We start from the raw sequence: 13441 nt of genomic DNA, 5'->3' as shown, positions 1-13441 counted from the left end.
TACAAACGTGGCAGTCGATTTAAATATTTTTACTGGTTTTTCGTTAAAAAATTACCAAAACTTATTTTATATAGTATATATATATAGTGTAAATAATTGTACATTTTGTTAATTAATAAAATGAACGAACCGGAGGATCCAGGTGGAACCCCAAAACGTTCCAAAATTCTTCGTAAAAGAGGTTCGAAGGAATGTGGACCTGAAGCAGGCGGCGGTGAGGATGTCTTTATTCCGTTTTTTAAGCCAGGTTATCTGAGACTTTATCCTGAACATTGTACAAATACGGACTTCAAAGTGTTTGTTGAAAGCCAGGACCAACAGGTTAAACTTGGAAATAAAAGCCCAGTTTACTTAAATCATATTTTTACTTCGGAAGTGAAAGGTGTAGTAGCTTTACATAGAGTCAATGCCAACAAAATTGCAGTTGTTTTTAAGCAATACAACACTGCAAATAATTTCATCACAAATACAGAGTTTTTAACAAAGCACAACTTGAAGGCGCATATTCCTGCAGCGCAAATAGAAAAAACTGGAATCATCCGATATGTGCCTACCAACATTTCGAACAAAGATTTATATACGAAACTGTCTTCGATCTATGAAATTATTTCAGTGAGAAGATTCACGAAAAAAGTCGGTCAAAGTACTGTAGGTCTTGAGACTGTTAGTATAACTTTCCTATCAAATGTTCTGCCCGACAACATCCAATATGACCTATTTTCGTTCAGGGTGTTTGAATATGTCCCGCCGTTGCAGCAATGCTTCCGGTGCTTCAAGTTCAACCACCCTGCGAAAATTTGTAATGGTAAACAACGTTGCTCGATATGTGCTGGGGAACATAATTTCAGAGACTGTGATAAAAAAGAGAACTTGTGTTGTGTCAATTGCAGTGGCCCTCACCTGGCCATTTCCAAATCTTGCCCAATAAAAATGAAAAAAATACTTGAAAAGAAGGGTAACATTACTTATGCCTCTGTGGCTAATACAATTACGACATCTGATTTTCCATCTTTACCTACACAGTCGAGCAGCATAGTTAAGACCCTGCCATCAATAAACCAAAGTGTACATAAATTAAATAAAAATGTAAAAATTGTAAATAATGTAAATAAAACAGTGCCTGAACCCAACTTGAACCAAACTCAACTTAAGGCTCAAATTGCAAACAATAAGAATATTTTGATGGCAATGGTCCAAACTTTAGTTGAATTGGGTAATAAAACAGATAATGAACCGGTGACTACACTGTTCATTAAAGACTTACTTTTAAAAAATCTGTCACATTAATGGATAGTACAGTACAGAACATACAGCAGTTATGTATCGCTCAATACAATATTCAAAGTATACATAGAAAAAAACCTTTATTGTCTAAATTTTTAGCTGAGCAAAATGTTGATATCTGTCTACTCAGTGAAACTTGGCTGAAAGATACTCAGCATTTTAAAATTTCGGGATATAATTCCCACTATCATAATGCTCAAAATGAGCATGGTGGAGTAGCAATTTTGATCAAACCGTATTTTAAATATAATATTATTCAAACCAGATTTTACCAAGACATTCAGACTGTGGCATTATCGTTATATGTAAGTGGTAACCACTTAACGATTTTATGTGTATACTGTCCTCCCTCGAATGGTAGCTTCAGAATAAGTAAACTGCGTAATATAATTAGAGATTTGCCTAAGCCAATATATGTGGCTGGAGATTTCAATGCTCACCATGTGGCATTTGGGTGTATGACCACGAAAAGTCGGGGTCATCAGTTATACGATTTAATTGATGAATTTGATCTATGTGTCCTTAACAATGGTAGCTTCACTACTATTAATTATCCTAACCGAAATCCATCGGCTATTGATGTCAGTTTTTGTAGTGCTCCAATCACTCCACTATGCGAATGGTGGGTGCATGATGATTCTATGGGGAGCTATCATTTTCCTACGCTTACTCGTGTTTTATTGTCCGTTGATAGATACCAAATTAATCCTCCCATTGAAAAATTCTTATACAACAAGACAGACTGGACGAAATACAATGAGCTATCTTTAACTGCTTTTTCTAACTTTGAAGTTAATAATGAGAATCCATTACAGTCATATGACGAATTTATCGAAAGGCTTGATACACTTAAGAGGGATACTGTGCCAAAGTTTGTCAAAGCAAATAACTATCGTTGCAAACCTCCAGCACCTTGGTGGAGTGACACATGTGAACAGAGTGTTATTAAAACTTATGAAGCTTTAAAACTATACAGAAGACATCCAACCATTGATAATTACATTAATTATAAAAAACTTGATGCTGTTAAGAAAAAGACTATTTCAGAACATAAACGCAATGGTTGGGCGAACATCTGTAATACTTTTAACAGAACTACACCTGTTAGTATTATTTGGAAATACATCAAGTTATTTAAACGAATAAAATGCAATAATAGAACATATAAAGACGAATTTGTTGTCCCTCTCTTAGAAAAATTATCTCAGAATGGATGTAGGGTTATTGATAATCTAGAAAGTTATTTTCAAATTAATAATAGTCTTCAAAAGTCCAGTTTCCTCATAGAGCCCTTTACTTGGAGTGAGTTTTGTACAAGTTTACAATCCAGACGAAACACAACCCCTGGTTTAGATGATTGTCCATATATTTTAATCAAAAACCTAAATCAGTCCGTTCAAAAGAAACTATTAGCTAATCTTAATGCTCTTTGGCACTTAAAAAAAATTCCTGAATCTTGGGAAACACAGTGTATAATCCCTCTACTTAAGCATGACAAGCCACCTGAAGACCCTAACTCATATCGTCCCATATCATTGTCATCTTGTGTTGGAAAGCTTAATGAAAACATGATAAAGATGCGTCTTGAGTCTTATGTAGAGGTGAACAACATCATTCCACATGTTCAATATGGCTTCCGGAGAGGGCGAAGTTGTGCTGACAGCTTCATCTCTCTCTTGTCAGATCTGAAATATGCCAATAATAATAATAAGTCCAGTGTTTGTGTTTTTCTGGATGTTCAAGGTGCGTTTGATAATGTAGATCCTGGCATTTTGGTTCAAGTTCTTTCTGACACTGGTATACCAGGCATACTTTGCCATTGGTTATTTAATTTTTTAACAGATAGAACTTTGTATATAAGGCATAATAATATTCTCCATGGTCCCAGAAAGGTCTCCAAAGGTACAATGCAGGGGGCTACATTATCTCCACTGCTGTATAATATATATACTAGTCAAATTCTTAATTTTGTAAATATAGAAGGTGTAAATATTTTACAATTTGCAGATGATCTTGTAATATATTGTACAGACCATAATGTAGATAGAGCTGTAAATAGTATAAACAATGCTCTAGATCAATTGTACATATATTATAATGACAGGTTGGCTCTACAGATTAACCCTAACAAAAGCAAGGCCATGATTTTTAGTAAAGATTTTCCCTCTAATGGCATACTCTACAATAATCATCCAATTTCAGTTGTACCAAACCATAAATTCCTGGGTGTTGTCATTGATAACAAACTTTGTTTTAATTTACACATCAATCACATTATAACTAACTCTCTTAAGGGCTTAAATATTATAAGATGTTTAGCTGGTGTGTCTTGGGGTGCAGACCCCAATGTTTTAAGTATGCTATATAAATCTATAGTCAGAAGCCACTTCGACTACAGTTGTTTAGCCTACTCAAATAGTAGTTGTGTAAAAAAACTAGACATAATTCAAAACAAAGCTCTGCGAATTATTTCTGGGGCTATGTGTTCAACTCCCATACGAGCTATGGAAGTTGAAACCAAAATAATGCCACTGTGTCTTAGAAGACTTCTGCTAATAGAGAGATATTTACTAAAGCTGTTATCTGGTAATGATAACGTTCTCAAAAAATAGTACCTTTTCCTGTACAATGCTCAGCCCAGCAGACTTCGGGAGGTGAGCTTTTACGAGGTTCTTTCCCAATTCTGCCTCTCATTGTACTGCAAATGAATGAAGATTTTAAAAATGTAATTAAACAATCAAAGTGGACATGTTACTCATACCCATATTCCTGTATTATATTTGAGACCAATATTGTTACTAAAAAATTTTTTAATAATAGAGAATTGTTAAGTTTTCTTTCCAACAATAACTACTATACTTTGTATACAGATGGTAGTAAAAGTGAACTCTTTGTGCGCAGTGCTGTTTATGATCCCCAATCTAAGTTTGGTCAAAGCTTTCTTCTGGACCCTAAATGCAGTGTTTTCACTGCAGAGGTATATGCGGCCCTCGAAGCCCTGAAGAGGATCGCACGTATAAATAGTTTTAATAACTTTTTAATTTTAACAGACAGTTTAAGTATGGTCCAAAGTTTAACCAATCTCAGATTTGACTTTAAAAAAAACTATATTTGTATAATATTAAAAAATTGTTATTTGATTATGCACAAAAGGGTATACAGGTCTCTTTCATGTGGATTCCATCACATAGGGACATAACTGGAAATGAGATAGTAGATAAAATTGCACGTGATGGAACCAACATGTTGGATGTTAGCTCCATAGTAAAAGTACCTTTGACTGACTGTTATCAAACTATTGACAACCAGGTCAATAATTTATGGGTCGAATTTTGGAAACAAGACCAAGAACAGAAGGGTAAATGGTATGGAAATGTTCAAGCAAATCTACCTGTAGCACCATGGTATAACAAACTGAAAATGGCCAGTCGGGACTTTATTACGATTATAAACAGACTGCGTTTTGGTCACTCGACCGTCCCAGCCCACCTAGCTCGGTTGGGAATAGTGGAGAGCAGCTACTGCACCTTCTGCAATGATTCGGTTGGTGATATCGAACATTTCATATTTAAATGTGAGTGCTTTTCGTTTGACAGATTGATTCTTGTCAGTGAAATTAGTGACATAGTGCAAAATCAAGTGACAGTGCAAGATCCCTCCCGCCGCCTGAGTGATATGTTAAAAAATAGATCCTATTACGTGCCTCTATATAAATTCATCAAAAATACAGTGGGGAAATTATAATAAACCGAATAAAAATACTTAAGACTTGGCCTAAAGGTCTAGATACCAGGCCATAAACTCCAAAAAAAAAACGTCGTTAGCTAGTTTGTATTTAAAAAACACATACGCCATTCTTTTTTTATTTTTTATTGCTTAGACAGGTGGACGACCGACGCGCGGTACCTACCCGCGCGGACTCTCAAGAGGTCCTAACACCAGTGACAACGATCTGTCTGTTATTTATGACTCAAAATGTCCAATAATGCCTTTAATTTAATCTTACTTCTTTGTCGCTACACTCTTAGCAGAATGGTCGTGCCGAAACGTTAATAGCAAATGTAAATGTTTTACCGATGATACTCCCTAAACTCCTCGATTACTTAAAAGACGGTTTTTTTTTGGTCAGGAGGAAATCGCCGGACTTCCGCCCTCCCCTGGGGATGAAGGGCGGGGCATGTCGGAGTCGAACTGACTAAAACCTCCTGTCGCTCAACAACCCGCGTCCGAACCTCGCATGAGACAGAACCCATGAAAAGGCAAAGGGGGGAAAGTGAAGCGTTTAGTGCGGAGCACATCTCTCCCATCACCCTCCCCCTCGGGACGCCGGACTGGCGGTCGTCGGCGCCACGACCACCAGCCCTCTCGGTCGGCAGGCTATCCGGAGCCCGCCTAGATGGCGCCGGTTTGAATGGGTTATCCTACGAAATACCCCGTTGGGTCAGAACCAGCGTGGGTCGAGGATAGCCGGCCTTCCATCACCCGGATGCTCTTGCGTAAAACGCGTGCAGAGCAGCTTGCACGTCGTCTTCTTAGGCCCCCTTCGCCGGGCCCCAGACTGACATATGAGGGGGACCCGAAACACTTAGAGGGCCAGGGCTTGGGCGAGATCCGCCTTCCTGGCCCCCGCTCGACGGCGGCGGGCTTGTGCGTCTCTCACGCGCCCCGCCACTGATAGTCAGCGGCGAGCGCCTCCGCCTCCAGGACCCAAGGCGGCGTCCCAGCCAGTACACACGCCGCCTCAAAATAGATGGTGCGATAACCACTGATGACCCTGACCGCGATGGTGCGTTGCGGCCGTTGCAGCAACTTCGCTACCCCCACGGCCAGGGACTGGCCCCACACGGGTGCCCCGTATAAGGCCATTGACCGCACCACCCCCGTATAGAGACGGACTTAAGAGACGGTAGCAAATCTATCATATAAATACAATAGCTTTGCGTTTAATTTGTAAAGATCAAATGGCTTTTCGACCTTTGTTCTTATGTCGAGAAATATGCGAAATTGATTTCTCAACTTAATTAAACACTATTTAACTTGTTTCATTCATTAACGATTTCAATACGCTCGTATATTTTGTGAATAATTGAAATTCGAGTTACGCAAATCGTTTATCTGGTAACGCGTCACTGACTTCGACGAAACAAAGCCAATATCTATTCTGTGTACATTTAAAGTTTACTAGTGGTCCCGCAGTAGTCGAAATTCGACTATAATTAATTATAATTGTAAGTTTGTACACTATTATGATTGTATTTTATACTTCTATAATCAAAAATTTCGCCTACACTATAAAAAATATTAACAAAGACAAACAATATTTAATCTATTCTCAATTTGACAACAGACGTCAAGAACAAAAATTTCACTTAAATAGTATGCATGCGTGTGTGCGTCAAATATATGGTATGTAGTGTGTGTTATGTTTTCTTTATTGATTTAATGTATCTTTTATGCATTATTTAAAAAATATATTAGCATTGTGCACTTCTTCTCTATATTCTTTATAAGTGTGGAAAATTTCATACTCCTCCGTCCGCGCAATTTTCGTAAAAAGGGATACAAAGTTTTTGCTTCACGTATTAATATATAGATAATGTTACGTTGATAATATGTTTGGGTGTGTGGTGTCGAACACATAGTCATTGCGACATAGATAGGCGGTATGGTGGTACCTACCCGCAAATTCCGGTTAACGATCTCAGTTCGCTTGTAGGATTCCGAAAGAACGCTGCCACTCAATCTCCTTTGAATTCCTTAGTCGTCTTTTATGACATGTGTATTGTAAAACGGTCTATTGGGACTAGGAAGAGATAAGGTGGTGCTGTGGCGGGTAGACATGATACAATACAAGATAATTGACAAGTGCCTGAATCTCGCTTATGAGATTTTCAACATAAGCGTGCATATATACAAGTTCCGAACAACCACATTCGGACCGTCGGTCTACGGCGTAATAGCACCCGCTCGGTGGAAGATCTTCCCTTCGTCGTTATATACCAACAAAATACAAAAATTCTCTATTTTCAAAAACGAACAATACATTGATTGGAGTCTCCTTTTAAGCGTACAAGCCTGTACTAGGAGACTCCGCTCTTCCATAAAAGCACTTTATATACCATAATACTACCAGTTATACATAACGAATGTGTGTGTGCGTGTGTGTGTGTTTCGGTGTGTGCGTGTGCGTGTGTGTTTGTGTACCTACAGTACTATTCTACCCCGACAACCAAAATTATACATGATTCAACAGTCGAGAACGCCACAGTCTTTAAGCGACGGTCACGCATCAGATGACTGTGTGTTACCCATGCATCAGCACGCTGAGTTTCTCGCCGGATCTTCTCAGCGGGTCGCGATTCCGAACCGGTAGTAGATTCATTCGCGAAACAGCTGCTCTCGAGTTGTTAGGTCTCCTTAGGAGGCGCTCGGGTAGCTGTTAGCTAATCCCACCCCTCCTGGCTAAGCCTTTGCTCGCTCACCTGTCCTGGTGAAACTGGAAAAGCCTCAGGGCCACCAGTAATCCTATAATCATAAAAAAAAGGAAAATGGGCTGCGTGCTTCTCTGCCTTGGAAGTTAATAAAAGTAGATAATTTCCTTAACCTTTTCACATATACATACGTTTTGCATGCAAAAGTTCGTCGATCAGAGACTTAATTAAGGTAAAAAGCTTACTGTACCTACGATAGGGGGAAGCTTTCGAACATGAGTTTTGCGAACCCGCAGTCGAGTGAGGTATCGGATAAACAAAGTAATAGGGAGACACCCCACTGTGTGCTATCGAGACAGCGGTGCACGGTGGGTGACCATTATTTTGGGATAGTCTTTTTGATTAAAGAAAACTAAACAATATTGTTTGTAAATAGATTTTTGTTCACTAAAACTACACTACTTGTTGGTTTATTATTGAATAGTTAAATTTGAAATCTCTATTTTTTTTAATGCAGATTAAATATTTAAATATCACAGTGAAATATGGATATGAATACTACAAAATTTTAACAATAATGAAAATCTGATGCAAAGCAAAATTAAATAACAAGATATAGAAGATAGCTCAAAAAATACTGATCAAATGTTGATAAAATTTAAATGGGACCTCATGAGAAGCATTAGATTTCAAAAAAAAAAATCATGATCAGTTCACCTACAAGAAAGTTCTAAGGCAACACATAAAACATGTTAAATTTTTAAGCTGCTTCCCTTTTCGGTTAAAAAATATAATAATGCTTTGAGTATTCCTGCAAACTTTTATGTCATCAGCAATTATAGACAATGGACGACTTACGCGCACCAAATATATACAGCCAAACCTGGATAAGCGAGAGTTCAAGGGAGCACAATCTCATTCTCGCTTAAAGAGGTTTCTCACTAACCCGAGTTTCTCGCTAATTCTCCGTCTGAATTTCATTTCGCGATTTTCCGGATTCAAACGCATTCACTATTTTAAGTTTATCACTTAATGACAGTACTTTAAATTTCCGTTTTGACATGATGCAGAACAGAACTTTCCTTCGCAATTGATTAACGATAAACTGAGTAAGTCCGACAAACAGGACGGTACACAGGCGCACGTATCCATTCAAAAAGAATGCGATAAAATAACAACGTTATTTAGTTCCACGAAATAGATTAGGTTCAATATTGACGAGAAAACAATACAAAAACAATGGAAGGAAGTTCTTTCTACAAAAGTTAAGAATGAGTCATAAAATAGCAGATGTTAAATTTGTAATTAGTTTTTTCACTTGTTCCTCCTGAATAATATAAATAAATAAAGCTCGACTGTCGCTTAAAGAGGTATAGGTAAGTAGCAGTCTCACTTACGGAGGTCCATGAGGGAAAAACGACTCTCTCTTACAGAGGTTTCTGTTTCTCGCTAATAGAGGTTTTGGGAGCTCAAAATGACGGTTCCTGGCTATTACTCTCACTTATAGAGTTTTCTCACTTATCCAGTTCTCACTTACCCAGGTTTGACTGTATTAATAGCCCCTGATTCTTAGAAACTTCAGTGTGTCAGATGATAATTCAAGGCACTTGCAATAATGCGTCTATCATTTAGATTTGATATCGTTCCAAGATATTTAATAATTATAATATAACTCTGTATTGGATACCACATGTACAGAGTAAGCATATAACACAAATAATAGACGGTAACATAAATTGGCGGCCTTATCACTGAAAGCGACCCGCAACCTTGCAGGGAGAGAAATAAGCAAACTAGGATGCACGGTGCTATATCTTAATAAACTTACATAAAATATATACTTATATACACATGTGAAAAATAAATACAATATAAGATAGTCTTACATACGATAAAATACAAATAAATGCTAAATATATGCAAGTAAATACAAAATAAGTAGCAAGTTATACAGTTATATCGTAGGAGTCATATTATTGTGCAAGTTAGTGCGATTTTAATCTGAACTTGAAAATTTCCGGCGAGGACGATTGTTTGCTGCTTAATAAGGGTAGTGCATTCCATAAACGGACTGCTTTAACCGCAAAGGAATGTTCATAAAATATCGTCCCGTGAGCCGGAAACTTCAGCATTAAATTTCGAAGTACTGTGATAAATTCTCCTACCCACTTTTTATTCTTTAGGCTGAAATGTTTCGTAATAGAAGTAATCAGAATGGTGGATACCATCGGCCTCACAATGTGCTAATAGAATGCTATAAAGTAAATTTTGTTGCAGTTAGAGGCTGCGTTTTTTTTTTAAATGCTTAGATGGGTGGACGAGCTCACAGCCCACCTGGTGTTAAGTGGTTACTGTAGCCCATAGAGATCTATAACGTAAATGCGCCACCCACCTTGAGATATAAGTTCTAAGGTCTCAAGTATAGTTACAACGGCTGCCCCACCCTTCAAACAGAAACGCATTACTGCTTCACGGCAGAATTAGGTAGGGTGGTGGTACCTACCCGTGCGGACTTGCAAGAGGTCCTAACACCAGTAAAAATGAAATTATCACTGACACAACAGAACATATAAACTTTGTCCGCGTCCTAATTAAAATCATAGCCAACCTAACGCTCGGTTTTCATCAAAACAAACTTAAAAAGTATACTGCTTAAAACTAAATCTATTAGTCCATACTATTTAGGGAGTCATAAGGGCGCCGTCACGACGCACCTAACAAATGCAAAACTTATATACAACTCACTAACTTTACCTATCAATTTAAATGTTCATTCTTTCAAGACTTACGATAAAACTTTTTGTTTGCTTGATGTTAACAGAAGGGGATACTTTGAGCTTCGATTTGACATTTGCATTATAGTTATTAAAACTATAGGTATTTACGGCTTAGATAACGTAAGTATGTACTTGGTTTTTTTTCATGACTCGTGAACGGCATTGGAAAAACAAGGATGTTAACTAGTATTTCGGTAAATAAAATTATAATATATTATACAATAAAAAAAATACATTCTTTTTTATCTTCAATATAACGCGCAATGTATACCTAGTCTTGCCATAAATACTGAGACAAAGGAAAAAAAATTCTATTGTAAATAACATTTATTACTTTTACAGTGTGTTAGTTTAATATAAAACAATTTAAAGTATAAAAAGCTTATTCGAAGTGGTCTCCATTGGCTGCAATAGTCCTTTAAACGTTGAGGCCAGTTATCAATAGAAGCACGCACTCTTTCCATGGGAAAATTTTACTAATACCAAGCGTACGGGGAGTTTTAAAAATTGCATTTGGCTCCATACCTACTTTGTGTAATGCAATCACAGCGATTCGGTTCTCTTTATCAGCCCACTCCATTTCAATAGCGCAAAATATTGTACAATGTATTGGCGCCAAAATGAGAAAACTGACAGATTCCAAATTCAAATGTAAATGTTTTGTTTATTTTTAATTGTAACAGTATTTATGGCCAGACTAAGTATAACAACCAATAACACTTCGCTTTACTTTACTGGTTTAAAAAAAACACGATTTTTCTTTGCACTAAGTGAGTAAACATGTCGGAGGTGTTTGCTTTCGAATTATTACCAAGCTCATACGTATCACAGACGTGAATGCAACTGCATGAAATGGGCGTCGCAATTTTATTGTCTAATTGCTATCACAGCTTTCAAGCAACAACGTATTACTCTTTTGCCTCAAAAAGTAACTACAATATCATTTAGCTAATAAATATTGATTTCCTCCGTAACTGTTCAGCGTTACTGGTGGTAGGACCTCTTGTGAGTCCGCACGGGTAGGGACCACCACCCTGCCTATTTCTGCCGTGAAGCAGTAATGCGTGTAGGTTTGAAAGGTGAAGCAGCGGTTGTAACTATACTGAGATCTTAGAACTTATATCTCAAGTTGAGTGGCGCATTTAGGTTGCAGATGACTATGGGCTCCAGTAACCACTTAACACCAGGTGGGCTGTGAGCTCATCCACCCATCTAAGCAATAAAAATAAATTTTAAAAAATCACGTAGTCTAATCACAAAATAACATAAATCTTCTTAGAGACGGTTGGTCTGAAATTTCTAATTTTCACACAAATGCTATGTCTTAATAGTTTTAGTCCTACGAGTAATTATCTCAATTAGAAACATAGCGATTGGCATCTTTAATAGCATAAAAAAACGAGAGACAATTTTGATCTTGCGAACAAGCCTCGACTACACATTCACAATTCAAAGATAAGCCACCATTGTCAAAGGAAATCAAAACAATCGTCTTGATTCCCCTTGAAGATATCAAACCTTTCGTAACAATAACGTGTCACCATACCGGGCGGATAACGTGCTGATCTTAACAAAGTACGTGTCTGTGAAGCTCCGATTACATTAGGCTCGGCTGAAGATAACATTATCGCATTTACAATACAATGTCATGTGTCTTGTAGCTTTTCATGTGTATTTTTGTTATACTTAACATTGATTTACTTAGTAATTATTATAGTTAAGATAGAATCACTGGTTGTAGATCTCGTGGACGATCTGCCTCGCTCTGAACCGACCGGATTAAGATCAAAACTCCTTTAGCACGTGCGTCAGAGAGGAATTAAACGCGAAAAAACTTTTAATTGTCTTTGTAGACAAACGGCGTATGGTACTCGAGGAATTTAAGTTCCAAAATCCCCACCATCGAAGGTACAGCAAGCTTTGCCTCTTAATTAAGTTTTTTTTTATTGCCCTTGTAGGCAGACGAGCATACAGCCCACCTTGTGGTGAGTGGTTACCGTCGCCCATGGACTTCAGCAATGCCAGGAACAGAGCCAAGTCGCTGCCAATCGCGTAATACTCTCCACAAGCCTCGTTTGAAGAAGGACATGTAAAGTCTTTGATAGACGGACTTTTAAAAGTAAATTACACGAAAAGTTAGTATAACTTGCCACCTTGACACTGCCAAGCCGCTGTCCACCGCTGAGGAGTCTCCTCAAATCTCGTTCAAAGAAGAACATGGTGTATGTAGCGCTTTAGAAACGCTGTGGACGGAAGTTCCAAAATCGGTAGTAACGTAAACCAGTTTGAAATGCACCTGATCACCTTTTTTTGCCTACCTATCCTCGTGATATCAAGGAGCTACAGTAGCTTCAGCTTCATTGAACGTGTAGGCGAACTCACGGTGCTCAGCCTGACGAATTAGCTATAACTAGCCCCAGCTAGGTCAATGCTTCACTGAATCTACCATCGGATCGAAATCGCGACTCACTGAGGAGATATTTGACTACGAATAATACGAGAAAGAGACGTTCAAACAATATTATTATATTATATAGGTAGTTACAAAAACGCTGTTGGAGATGACATTAAAAATCTAGAAATAACTTGATTAGATTAAGTTATCTCGAAGAAACGATGTGATCCGTCAAAACATGCCAACCGCTTCCAATCGCTTTTAATTTTAATACAAGCTGTAATTTTACATAATCTCGCCCACTAAGTTTCTCGCTTGATCGTCTCAGTGGGTCGCGATGCCGATCCGGTGGTAGATTCTGCAAAGCACTGCACTTGCTTGGGCTAGTTAACAAATTCTCTCAGGTTGAGCCTGTGAGCTCACCTACCCATCAGAGCGTAGTTGAAATAGCCTCTTAGGTTAGCGAATAGATTGGGAAAATACAACATAATGTATCAAATTAGTTTTAATTCAATTAGCCCTATACAAGTCACAACACAAAGTAACTCTCGAAT

At 37.9% G+C, this 13441-nt stretch overlaps 1 protein-coding gene and 1 long non-coding RNA gene across 4 annotated transcripts in view; one reads left to right on the top strand and one right to left on the bottom strand.

Annotated features, from left to right (window-relative positions):
* Window positions 1-13441, top strand: part of aPKC (protein kinase C iota type) — a 227409-nt gene that overhangs the window by 187585 nt on the left and 26383 nt on the right. The window lies entirely within an intron of this gene.
* Window positions 347-5076, bottom strand: LOC114251233 (uncharacterized). Its single transcript, XR_016325576.1, has 4 exons — window positions 4676-5076; window positions 3900-3982; window positions 2788-2969; window positions 347-787 (listed from the first exon to the last, which is right to left on the bottom strand). It is a non-coding gene; the product is annotated as an uncharacterized LOC114251233 (long non-coding RNA).

The sequence above is a fragment of the Bombyx mandarina genome, chromosome 03 (assembly GCF_030267445.1).
Source record: "Bombyx mandarina strain Sakado chromosome 03, ASM3026744v2".
Classification (NCBI taxonomy): Eukaryota; Metazoa; Arthropoda; class Insecta; order Lepidoptera; family Bombycidae; genus Bombyx; species Bombyx mandarina.
This window is presented reverse-complemented; position numbering and strand designations above follow the sequence as displayed.